Source organism: Ostrinia nubilalis, chromosome 21 (genome assembly GCF_963855985.1).
Source record: "Ostrinia nubilalis chromosome 21, ilOstNubi1.1, whole genome shotgun sequence".
Taxonomy (NCBI): Eukaryota; Metazoa; Arthropoda; class Insecta; order Lepidoptera; family Crambidae; genus Ostrinia; species Ostrinia nubilalis.
The window spans coordinates 1,650,372-1,663,797 of record NC_087108.1 but is presented as its reverse complement, the minus strand read 5'-3'; the positions used below and the strand labels follow the sequence as shown (position 1 = coordinate 1,663,797).

The following is a 13,426-nucleotide window of genomic DNA, read 5'->3' as shown; positions in this document are numbered from 1 at the left end:
AATCAGGATAAATGGTAGGTATAGGTGTAAACCTCAGGAATGTGCATTACAGGAATATTAGTAGGTAACAAAATTAAATTAGTCATTCATAAACTAAAATATACATATTGTTGTGGGATAGAAACTGGGTTAGTAATGCTGTAGTAGGTAATTATTGTTTATAGTAAATTATATTTTTAGAACTTTACTCATAAACAATGTAGTGGGTATTTGAAACTTTAAATTTTAGTGGGCTTTCTCTGTTTGAGAGTTTAAAAAACTTATTCCAAGGAGTTAAGCTAGGCTGCTTTTAAGCTCTTCAATAGTTTCAAAACTGATACTGAAACTACAATAGGTATGACATTTATTTTCAATATTTTGAGATTCTATACGTTATGTAAGAGACAACAGAATCGTCAGCATAACGATAAAGTCGCTTATCAGTCATCTAAAAACTGTTTCCTTCACCTTTTGTAACCAGATAAAGATATGTCAGTATGCTGCACACGTCAGTACGACTATTTTCTGTACAATAGGTAGGTACAGTCAGCGTCAAATATTTCGTAACACCCGAAGTGGACAATAAGAGTAGGCGCACACCGTTGATTTTTAGTTGGTCGATAGTTGTGCCCGATTTTAAATTGTATTGTATGAAGAATCGGCTAAATCGAATCGGCGTAGTGTGCGCACTCCCATACATGCCCATACTGATCAACTGCCCGACTAAACTATCGGCCGACGAAATATTAACGGTGTGCGCCTACTCTAAGTTGACAAAACAACCGTAACAAAGATGTGTTGCGAACTTTATGGCCACTTTAGGTGTCACGAACTATTTGACGCTGACTGTACAGTCGACAGCACATCAGACTATACATTTTATTGCAAAGTAGCACTTATTACAACTACGTAAGATCCCGCAGTGTTTTAAGGATTCGCCACACTGGATGCGGTCTGCGGTCAGGTCAAAGTGAACGCAGCCTGCAATCTCTTTGATGCGATCTGAAAGTGCGGGTCCAAGCAAAGTACGTGTAAAGTAACAGGTGCGGGCTGTGTTCATTTGACTTGACCGTAGACAGCAGAGAGCAGTGTGACAAATGCTTTCAAGTCAGCACACAGAGGCGGGAAGGCGATCCGATAGCGATCCAGCGCGAAGCAGTGAATGCGAATCGCGCTGGGAGGCGTCCACTTTCTATTTGATTTTACTACAAACTACAAAAAAATATCGTCCCGGACTCCCGGATTGCGACCTCTTTCCCGCGTTTCCCGCCTCTGTGTGCGCTGACCTTTAGACGTGCGACTGTACATTGTAGCCATCAGAAAACAAACTGATTGGGAGTAGAGCACTCGAACTCGTGCTGTGCGGGACACGTGAACGTGCGCAGGAGTCGCGTGATAGTCTAGAGATGATGCAAACTTATTATTGCAATAAGATCGAGTGAAGGACCGTAAGATACTTTTATTGAACAGTAAACATCGTAAAATAACGTACATGCAGGCCATTTTAAGGGTTCCCAGCTTCCCAGCCCCACCAATGCAACTCCTGTGTTGCTAGGATTTACAGTTTAACGTAGTGTAACTGCCAATAATCCATCTAGTAAGAGTTATATCCCAGGGTAGAGCGATTTGTGTAATAAACGTAATAAATTGCCCTTCTGACCCACCGCACTACCAAACCACACTACCAGTAGTGTCGTGGGGAATATTTTTTCCCTTCTACACTACCAAGCCAGTAGTGTCGTGGGTAATTTTTAAGGGCCATACATCTTCATTCCCATCGACACTACTACCATAACTAAATGTACAATTTGTAAAAAAATTACAAATTTTGAAAGCCCTTTTAGGTAATATTTTTTTTTTCAGTAAATTCCGTCAAACTGCAAATTTGTACCGAGGTTAGGGTTGCATATAAACATAATTTATTACAAAACAATCCAAAATTTTACAAATTTTACATTTAGTTATGGTAGTAGTGTCGATGGGAATTATTTTATTATTTATTTAATTTAATTACAAGGTTAGGCTTATAATCTAACATTTCTTATATCACTAAACATAAAAATGTTTGTTGTGACATTGCACATTCATCGCAATAGCTTATAAGTACCTATAAAAATTAATATTATAGGAAGGCGGTAGGTATCAATAAATTTGCCAGCTGGAGGTGAGTCGCACGACGCGATACTACGTCGACTCGGGTCGAGCGTTCCGCTAGTTATTTTTTTGCAACGTACCTACAGGGTGTCTTCATGTTTATGTAATACAAGTTGTACTTGTTCCAAAGAAATATATTTTATTTTTATTTTATTTTAGTTAGTAAACTAGTATGACTCTGTGTAAGATGTGTAATAAGTGCATAGTTTGGTCAGAGGAAAGTTTTGTTATAGTTTTAGTAATTTATATTAAGGTAGTTAAGGGTAAGTTTTATCATTGTGTTATGTTATTTGTAATTCAATTAATATTTATAGATTAGGTAGATTAATGGAGTTACAGAGAGTTGGAGAATGAAGATGTGTTACCCACGACACTACTGGCTTGGTAGTTCCCCACACTACTGGTAGTGTGGTGGGTCAGAAGGGATAAATTGTATAGAAATACGCATGAAAGAGGTCACAACGATCTGCAGGGCACTCTTGAGTAAGTGAGTGAGCAGCACATGTTATTTCAGTCTGAAAAATGCTAACAAGATACAGAATGACTAAGGAAAATTGATAATGTACCTACGAATATATCCGGCTTCCCTTCGGCATAATATCTTGATAGGCGCACTTTAACCAAAAATACCTAAAATGGTAGATAAGTTTAGAGATAATCTGGTAGATGGTGATCGAGATATAAGCTGTATCCGCGTACCTTGATACCATACAACTTACGCATTACCTGTACAAACGTGGAAATGGAATATCCAATCAGCAGCACTTTTAAATATCTTTAGTAAATTTTCTAGCATGCTGACATCATCGAAATAAATTAAGTATTACACGTCATGTCTTTGGAATAATATTACGAGTATCTAGATTACATTGGCATGGCTCAAAAGTTAATCTGTCTTTAACTATGCTCACGTGACATTAGGTACCAAACGAGGATACACATCGCCATAAGAGTGAAAAAGAAGTGGATAGACAGAAATCTAAAAAGGGAAAATAGCAAGTCAAAGGTGCGTCCCTGCGATGTGGAAGTCATTGGGGGAGGCTTATGTTCAGCAGTGGACGTCCTGTGGCTGAAATGATGATGATGATGAAGTCAATCGTCGCTTTTGCCTTGCCATGCCGTGTTTAGCTTGATGTCCCAAAAAGGTTCTTGTTTTGAACTTGTATTACATTTTGAATTTTTATAATACAGGGCTTGCTTCATGCTTCATTTCGCAAAACAGTACTTGTTAAATTAAAACAGGTGATGTACACGTATTAATTAGTTTTTAATAAGTACCAAAATCAATTAACATCCTCAAGTTCCAAATAAATCAGTAAGGTTTGACAATCGTAGTCGACGGTTTCACCGGTTGCATAATTTCACGCATGACTTCGCGGCGCGTGCGCACTGCATGCGTAGGAAGATGCATAGAGGGGCGTGGCTAGTTACTAAGGAGGGGAAGGGGAGGGTTTTGATAGGAGAGGTTAGAATAAACCAGGGCCGTCTCGCCCGTCTCCGACTGATGATGACGGATGACAATATAGAGGTTTAATGCCGTTTTCACCATTAATCCCTAATTTTTAAGTGACCCCTCATAAAAGGAATTTTGTTTTCATAGGGGTCACTTAAAATTAGGGATTGATGGTGAAAACGGGAATAGGAAAACTGTAATGGAGGATACTCGAACCTTCGTACTCCTGTGTTCTGATTAATTTCGTTGCGGGCCCAATGACAGTTTAACTTTTCCTCACGATAAACTGGACCTTCACTGGTTGGGTTTTTATTGGCGGTCAAGCTGTAGATCCTGGCTACACAGGAGTTGCAGCGTTGGGAATAGTCCCTGCTATAGCTGGTCCACTGGAAATCCTGTTAAATGAGAGACCTAAAATGGACAAGCTTAGTGCAAAAAGGTTCTATCAGACAGGTCTATTCCAACTTTCCAACCTCTCGTTTTCACTGCTACGGCTACTGTATAGGATCAACTCAACAATACCAATAAAATCCAACTAGTGTAGGCCAGGTTTGCTCCGGGAAAAAGTTATACCGAACCGGGGGTGGGTAATGGGTTACGTGAGTCTTGCAGTGACTAGGCCCACTTAGGTTGGTCCACGGGCCAAGTCGCTGGTTTGAATTTTAAATAGTTTATCTTCCAGTGACTGGGCCCACCTCTAAGATTCTAGAGTAGATTTTTGTTGATTTGGTGTTTAAATTATTAATAAAACATTGAAGGTGGCCAGTCACTGGAAGAAAAACTATTTAAAAATGCAGCGACTTGGCCCGTGGACCAAGCTAAAAGTGGGCCAAGTCACTGGAAGACTCGATTACGTCAGTTCAGTATCATTCAGAGAAAGGGGAAACAAACATAATTATGATAGTACTAGCTTTCCGCCCGCGGCTTCGCCCGCGTGGAATTTTGTCTGTCACAGAAAAACTTTATCGCGCGCGTCCCTGTTTCAAAAACCGGGATAAAAACTATCCTATGTTCTTTCCCGGGACTCAAACTATCTCTATGCCAAATTTCATCAAAATCGGTTGCGAGGTTTAAGCGGGAAAGCGTAACAGACAGACAGACAGACAGACAGACAGACAGACAGAGTTACTTTCACATTTATAATATTAGTTGGGATTAGTTGGGATATTTGGGCAACTTGAAACTAATCCATGTTGAAAGTTACAATAGCTGAAATGAGTAACATTTTTTTTTACAAAAAAGCAATTAATTAAGCATTTATTATCGCAATTTGCAGGTAGAAAACCTAATTAAGTGTTTCTTATCTCTAGTTGAATATTCAAGACGTGATGAGTTTTCATTAATTTATTTTATTGATATTTCACGACTTCGTTTTTTATTTTTCTTTGTTAATAAAATTGTAACGGTTGAAAAGTCATAAAATTATCTGCATTATAGTAGTTATTGTATTCAAAAGTATTGTTTTAAACTCTATCAGTCATAGAATAGATAGGGAACCAGTCGAAGTAAGTTACTTTCATATTTAACATTTTTGTCATAATTTCTGATAATTATAATGTGTTACAGTCAAAACTCATAATCTGTCAAAACCACTTGACTGCAAAAATCAGTCAAAAGTGGTTTTAACTGATGCTCCTGGTCAATATCACTTTTGACTGCAACAAAATCTTCAATAGTGGTTTCGCCTGATTTGAAATTTTACCAATCAGTAAAAAATTCGTGGTTTTGACCGATTATGAGTTTTGACTGTAACATATTCATTGACTCCCATTACCAAAGACACTAGGTTAATTAAGGGAAATTGCTAATGATACTGATCTCCAAAATACGTAATCAAAGTAATTTTAACGATTCGAATGGGAAGTCTATTTGTCTGTAATTATTTAATAAGGGTTTGGCAAGCATGTGATGTGCGTAGGTAATTATTAAACCAGCAGGTACTTCAAGTTCGAATTAACGAATAAATGATGAAACAGAACGTAAAAATAAACTAAAAATCATTCTTAGTCTGGGTTGCACCATCTTACTTTAACTTAACAAACGTCAAGAGTGTCAAACTCCATACAAAATGCACCGGTTATCGTTATAGTTAAGGTTAAAGTAAGGTGCTGCAACTCAGCCTTAAAAAAATATAAGTTAGCTTACAGTCATATGCAATGCGATAAAAATAAAGAGATTGTTAACTCTAGTGACAATGACTGAACGATACAAAGAGAAAAGAATTGTAGACTACAATTTTGCAACTGTTGGCTCTAGGCACCTAACCTCTGAAAAATTAAAATGCAATTTACAAGTTGTTTTTGCTGGTAGAGAGGCGCTTCTTTAGCGTGATAATATGTTGGAAGTTTTACGGTTCCGTAGGCACTTTTTCGTAATGATGTTATTTTCTACAAATGCCAGGGCAAAAAGGCCTTATAAGCCCTTATAACGGGACTATTCCCACCTCTCGTTCCCACCGCTGCAACTCCTGTGTAGCCAGAATCTACATCTTGACCGCCAATAAAAACCCAACCAGTGAAGGTCAAGTCCCATGTAATAAATAAAAAGGTCTTCTGAAAGTTAATGATCATCATCTAATTCGCAAAACCCGGATTTCGCAATACTTAGTTTCAACTGAATGAATTAGTCAAACCACGTGAGTTTTTGGCACCAGTGATGCGTGTGACGCTTTTTCGTTGTTTTTTGAAATCGCCTAATATTTGGAGTCCATCCAGGTCCAGCATCATTATACGGCTCTCACTGACTTTGACCTAGGTCATTAAGAGTCAGATAAATACGGATCATTCTTAGATTTTTCATTGATAACCTATGATAACATCGATGATGGTTTTCCTTGTAGCAAAATGGATGTAGGTTTTATTTGAGACTAGCTTTCCGCCCGCGGCTTCGCCCGCGTGGAATTTTGTCTGTCACAGAAAAACTTTATCGCGCGCGTCCCTGTTTCAAAAACCGGGATAAAAACTATCCTATGTTCTTTCCCGGGACTCAAACTATCTCTATGCCAAATTTCATCAAAATCGGTTGCGAGGTTTAAGAGCCATTTCACAAAAATATTCCGCGCGAATTTAGGTAAAAGCTGTCAACGCAACGTCAAAAGAGTAAAAAGAACGCTGAAATGGACAAAAAAATCTTGAGCCGTGACCGTATTAAGACTTGATTTAAGTTATTAATTTTAAGGTAGAATGAGGTATTCAAACTTGATAAATTAATTTAAATTTTTAATAGAGTTTATTAAGTCTTTTATATTTCGATTCATAATGAAACACGAATAGGTATAATATGTAAAATATATATTAAGTACAAAATAAAGACAGTCACATAGTGAAAAAAAAATCTGCCCCCTTACAGCTCCATCATCGGACCCTGGATACGAAGTATTCGTCAAGGCGAATCACACAAGCCCAAACTCCATAGGGTTCTATTGTTTTGTTACGGAGGTGGCCATTGCATCTCCTCCAGATCCATTATCAGACAGAGCTAAGAAATAAATAAATAAATATTATTATAAGTAAACAAATAACTAAAATAATTCATCTTACTTCTTACTAGTCTTACTAATATTATTAATACGAAAGTTTGTGTGGATGTCTGGATGTTTGTTAACTTTCACGCAAAAACTACTGAACAGATTTTGATGAAACTTTACAGTACAGTACAGCAGTACTAGGCAGTCTGTGTTCAACTATCACTTGGGTCGGACGTTCCTATCGCAAGACCTTTGGTTCACTCAGTTCGGATACGACTCTAGTGCTGTGTGTAATTATTTTCGTGAATACACTGAGTTTATTAATTTCTACGATAGTCCAGTCATTATAGTAAGTTCACCTCGGAATTCGAGATTCCCAGCTGTAATTCTGTAAATAGTTGTATATTGACACCCTAAAAGTCTCAAAACCTACATAATATGGTAGGGTGTAAGCAACTATTAAATTTCAACGGTCACAAAAATCGTTTTTTTGCGCTTTTTTTGGAAATATCTCATTTCCTATGGGTTTTTTTGGGGTGATTAATGATCGATACTGATGCCAAAAATGCAATCAGTAAAATTTTTGTCTGTCTGTCTGTCCGTCTGTATGTTCCTTATAGAAACAAAAACTACTAGACGGATTTTAACGAAACTTGGTACAATTATTCTTCATACTCCTGGGCAGGTTATAGTATACTTAGGAATTTCCACGGGAACAGGAATTAGCGGGAAAATCCTTTTGTATGAAAAATCTAAACCGCTTAAGTTGACCTGAAGTGATGCAGTGACCGCGCGCTCTCCGCCCTCTATCTCGAAAACGGTTCACCGTATAAAAATATTTTTTAAACAAAATTTGTAGAGAATTTTGTATTCTACAATATTGATAATAAATACAAATAGCAAAAAACCCATAGGAAATGAGATATTTCTAAAAAAAGTGCAAAAAACCGATTTTTGTGACCGTTGAAATTTAATAGTTGCTTACACCCTACCATATGTAGGTTTTGAGACAACTTTTAGGGTGTCAATATACAACTATTTACAGACTTACAGCTGGGTATCTCGAATTCCGAGATTCTTACCTAATATCAGCTTAAATGACTGGACTACGAGTGGATTTCATTTTGCCTGAGACCTACGCCATGAACCCTGAACCAGAAGACCCTGTCGCCAGCGACAGCGACACTCATCCATCCCTAGCGTCGACCGGAATAACAATGTATAGGCTATAATTTATGACGATCTGTGACAAACTAAATTTCAAGCGGGTGAAGCCGCGGCAATACTACATATTTCATACTAGCTTTTTGCCCGCGACTTCTTCTGCGATGAAGTGGAAAATGGTTCTAATAGAATTAAAATATTCTAAGAAAATTAATTTTGTTAAGTGATTATATTTTTTGATATAAAATCTACAAATTATTATGTTTAAATATTTGAATACTTTCAAAATTATGAGATCTTACTAAAATAAAATTAAAACACTACACCTGCCGCAGATTTCTTTGTAAACAATGTTTTTTTGTTTTTCCTTCAGGTGCTAAAATCACCAGGCTATTGTGTGCGCATACTCTGGAGTATTCCACATACAACTGGTCGTCGGAGAAGCATAGATTTCCATTAAGTCTACTCCCGCTACCATATGGAACTCCGCTAAAACTCGTGAGGGCGCCAACACTTGCTTTTGTATCGAAAATCAGTATGAGCAGCTGCGCACGCGGTTGCCCGTTGCAGGCTTTATGCAACCACACTATTTTAAACCGTGGTCCCTAAGCATGAGATGGGAAACTGCACTCTCTTGAATTCTCTTGAATTTGATGGTGTTAGGGGAATCCTAGGAATGAATACAGACTTTCCAATGGAATCTCCTCTTCAATATTGCGAAATTGCGAGTTGCAATGCAATGCTACGTTTTCACTTGTTATTTTATTGTAATCTGACCTTGATTTTTCAAACACGTGTCAAAATAAAAAAAAAAAAATAAAAAGTACTAAGGAATATTTCATTGATATCAACTTAGAAACAAGCACAGAGCACAGAAACTAAAGGGAAATGTGACAAGGGACAAATTGGAACATATTGCTTGTGAAAGCAATGATGACAGTAGCGACTTCATTATGTAAACAGTGTATATTGCTTGCATAGTACTAAAGATTATTCGCACGTTGAATACTGATACCGCAGTGGATAATGAGCACATAATTTGATTTCTTTGTGTGTGTGAATTTCTAATACGACACTGAGTTTCGAACTCAGCGCATTACTTAGCATTTCTCTATATTTCTATGGAACCAAGTTGTCTCCAAAATAACATTCCACACCTTTTTAACCTAGTCAGGTAATAATTTTAATAAAATACGAAGCACGTCATCTATCAATAGGATATATGTATATTTTAGAAGTTAATAAATTATGCATAAAATATAAACACTTTAGAAGTTTAGTTAAATCGTAGAATTTCTGAAAAACAAGTACTAAAATCGTACTGAAAAAAAAGTATTAATATGTTATCTAATTTATTCATTAAACGTCGAATTTTATCAAAGATTTTGGACTTAAGTTTTTGAAAATATTTTATAGCCTACATAGAAAAAAATTTGGATTCTAAATCGTGAAAGAATTTTTTTTCGGAGCCTATTGCCTCCAAACAAACAATTAAATCTTTCCTCTTTTATTAGTATAGATTTAACAACAAAGCTTCCCTCTCGAAACAAAACGCTTCTTTTTCTTCTTCACGAAACAAGACTCAAAGCGGATAAATAAATAAACAAATCTTTGGGCAATTTTACAGCGCCATCTAGTCCAAAAGTAAGCAACCAATATGCTTGTGTTAAGGGTGCTAGCATAATGGATATACTTTTTTATAATTTATTTATTAAATTAAATACATGGTACCTACATATTATACATAGTTACACCCAGATCCGTCAAAGAAATTAAAATTCATCATTTCAATTTCTGCTCGGCCGGCCAACTCGAAACAGCCTCTCGGCATAGTATCAAATGTATTTGGTCGCCGTACAAATCACCGCTTTACGACACGAACGCACGTAAACGTCACGGCGGGAAAAATGACACAGGTCCTGCCTTGACGGGCGCTCGCGCCATACTAATCGATGTCGGCTTGCGCATTGTAATTTATACTGATATTCACATCAATATTTTGACAAAGTGGTTACTAATATTTAAACAATAACTGTAGAAATCAATTCTACAATGAATATTCTTTATTTTGGGATACTTTTATTGCAGTTATTGCTGTGTTTTTAAACCAAAAACCACGATCAAAATGTGACGTTAATCTTCAAATTTGCCAAATTATTTTTAGATTTTACTCAATAATAGTAATTAAATTCAAGAATCTATTTCATTAATGGACTACAAGAATATATGTCCGATGATTACTATATATTTTTAAGCTTATTATATGAGCATAAATAATAGATACAGGACTTTGAAAATGAGTCTGCGGCAATTTTTCCGTAAAATGGTTGTGGGAGATGGGGCACTGTGAATTAAGCAAAAGAGTTTTAGTAAATCCGTTTCATTAATGGTCAACACTAAGGATTGACCTATCTTTCGCAGTTATTAAATAATCTCTGGGTGTTGCTTAAGATAGTAATTCATGCTTTCAAAATCTTAGAAATTCGCACGAAAATGTAAAATGGCTCTTAAGCGGGAAAGCGTAACAGACAGACAGACAGACAGAGTTACTTTCGCATTTATAATATTAGTTGGGATTGGGATTAATTTTATAGCACTGAATGTTTTCTCAGTACCTACTAGTAATGCTCAGGTCCAAAGTTCGTTTTCCAGCTGTAATACTTACAGGGATTAGAATTTAAATTATGTAAATAATGAACTGGAATCAATGTTTTTAGGTGCTTCAAACTCTCAGATTCCTACAGCCGGGCAGCCTTCAGTATGACGTATGAAGGAAGATATACATATACTACTGAAACCTATCACCTAGTTATTCAGTAGGTAACGGAAGATAATATTCCGTTTTCCTGTTCCTTAAAACAAAGGAGCTTTCCTAGAACATAGACACAGTATGCAGATGTAGCAAACTAAACAATGTAGTGCCATTTCGGGTCATTGCGTCATAGATACTAAGAAATATCGCCAGTTTCAGTGACAGGGGTTTTTCCAAGCGTTAAGATCTGGTTACTCATAATAATAAAGACGTCACGGGTACACATGGCCTATTCAACAAAAATAGGACTAGAGATGATCAAGCATCGATAAAATTATTATCGATGGTAGATGTCTCTGCTATGAAATAACACTCTTATTTATCTTATCTATCAACATCTTATTATTACAATAATATTAGTGATTTGCGGGTGGCCGTTCATTCGGCTCTCATTTCTTTATTTTTCATCCCAAAATTGTTGAAGGATAATGATTAAAGTTCACAGTAAGTAATGTAAACTCACGTATAATTTTGATTAAATTGAGATTTAACAAGCAAACTAAGTCGAAGGCGTCCAAAGTCCATTAGTATTTTCTACGTTAAAGCCATTTATATGTCAACCTTATTATTTTTAATAAAATTATTATTCATTAATCTAATTAAAATAAACAGCCTGTACCCATCACACAAGCTAAAATGTTAACCCAAACAAATTTTAAACTGTATCTCTTCGTCTGAAGATAAACTTATTTGCATCACCAATGACTTTGAACACAGCTTGAGGCTTGAGTTTTCCTGTAACAGAATTGGATTTATTGATCCCGTTCCTGAAACTTTATGAGATCGGTTTTCCCGATTGATTCAAATGATCAGGTCTGATTCAGGACTCAAATTGGCTAGGCCATTAATTTGTACAATTAGATGGGTTTCCATTCTTATTTTCAGTACTGAGTCACATAACACGTATGATTTCACAATCAGTAACGAGTATTACAAACAAGACTGGAATCTATGTTCTGTATTAATTACTTTACTTAACCTAACATAAAGCAAAAAATCCTAATAAAACAAGTTTCTTGGATTCTTCAACCCCTTTTCGTTTCAGCCAAATGACGCCCACCGCTGGACAAAGGCCTCCCCCACCCAAGGCTTTCCACTATGAACGGTCCTGCGCTGCCTGCATCCAGGCTCTTCCCGCGACCTTTACCAGTTCGTCGGTCCACCTAGTAGTAGGCATGCCCATTGCCCAGGCCACCCCTTTTACTTGAATTTTATTCCATTTTAGCGTGAAATGCTCATCCTGTCAAAATCTCATGAGATGCCTGACAATGACGGACAGCTTACATATTTACCTTCAAAAATGGTCCTGTTGGCATCTTTTGACATGGAATAGGTAATCAAGTTAAGATTCTATTTAAAATTGACTAAAGTAATTAAAATAACAATTAGAATCCAAGATTGCTTTAGTTGTTCAGTTCTAATTTATATAGTATTGTTTGCAAGTAATAAAAATAAATATAATTTTATCTTACAACTTATTGCACGTGTCGTTAATTATCACGTTAAGAACACGACAAATCAATTATGAAAATTAATAATTTGTTATTTCTAATTAAAATGTTGTCTAGAAAATACTAGCTACTATTTTTTGCTGCTGCAGATGCTGACGGGAACAAAATCACTATAAGTACTAGGCAAGGTATCTTCTTATTCGTTTCGCCTTTGGCAGAGCGGTCGTGGTCACGTTGATGCGTTGTTCACAATCGGTTGTTGAGGCGGATACAACACTCCGCACGATCTCCCGCCATCTCTCTGTTGGCAGACTGTCTGGTGCAGTCACAAACGCCGTCTCCCACTGCCAAGGAAAAGTCGAAGAAACCCTCGTGGCAAGTCACCTATGCGCTGGACCGACCAAGGCAAGGTACATAGTATAGATCTAGGCAATAGCTCAAAATTTAAACTAAGATTCAATGCCACTCAGTGGCCTCTAACTCTACAAGACCAAAACTTAGTTGACTTATGCCCGTTTTCACCATCAATCCCAAATTTTTAAGTGACGCCTAAGAAAAAAATCCTGTTATATGTGTCACATTCAGTTAAAAATTAGGGATTGATGACCAATTTGAAAGTAGCCTACAAGTCTCACAGCGGCGCTGCCATACAAAAATATTCTATCAATGATGTCACCCCCAAACGAACGCGAAACCATCCATCAGACAGTCATCGTGCTGTCAAAGGACCAAAATTCCTTGTAGTTTTCCAACGCGCAGCCATTTAGGCGTCGTCGTCACGCATGCGCGCCGTGCATTCGAAATTAAACCATTGTTGCAAGAACTGGAACAATAGGACGAGTCGGATTTATTCTAAGTATCGGCACATTTAGGCTAATGACAATCGGCTGTTATCGTTCGAGGAAGCCTTAAGTATGTGTTGGAAATTATTTAACAGTTAAGTCAGT

At 36.9% G+C, this 13,426-nt stretch overlaps 1 protein-coding gene across 1 annotated transcript in view; it reads left to right on the top strand.

Moving 5' to 3' along the window:
- Positions 1-13,426, top strand: part of LOC135082082 (bolA-like protein 2) — a 52,295-nt gene that overhangs the window by 2,090 nt on the left and 36,779 nt on the right. The gene's annotated exons all lie outside the window — the stretch shown is intronic.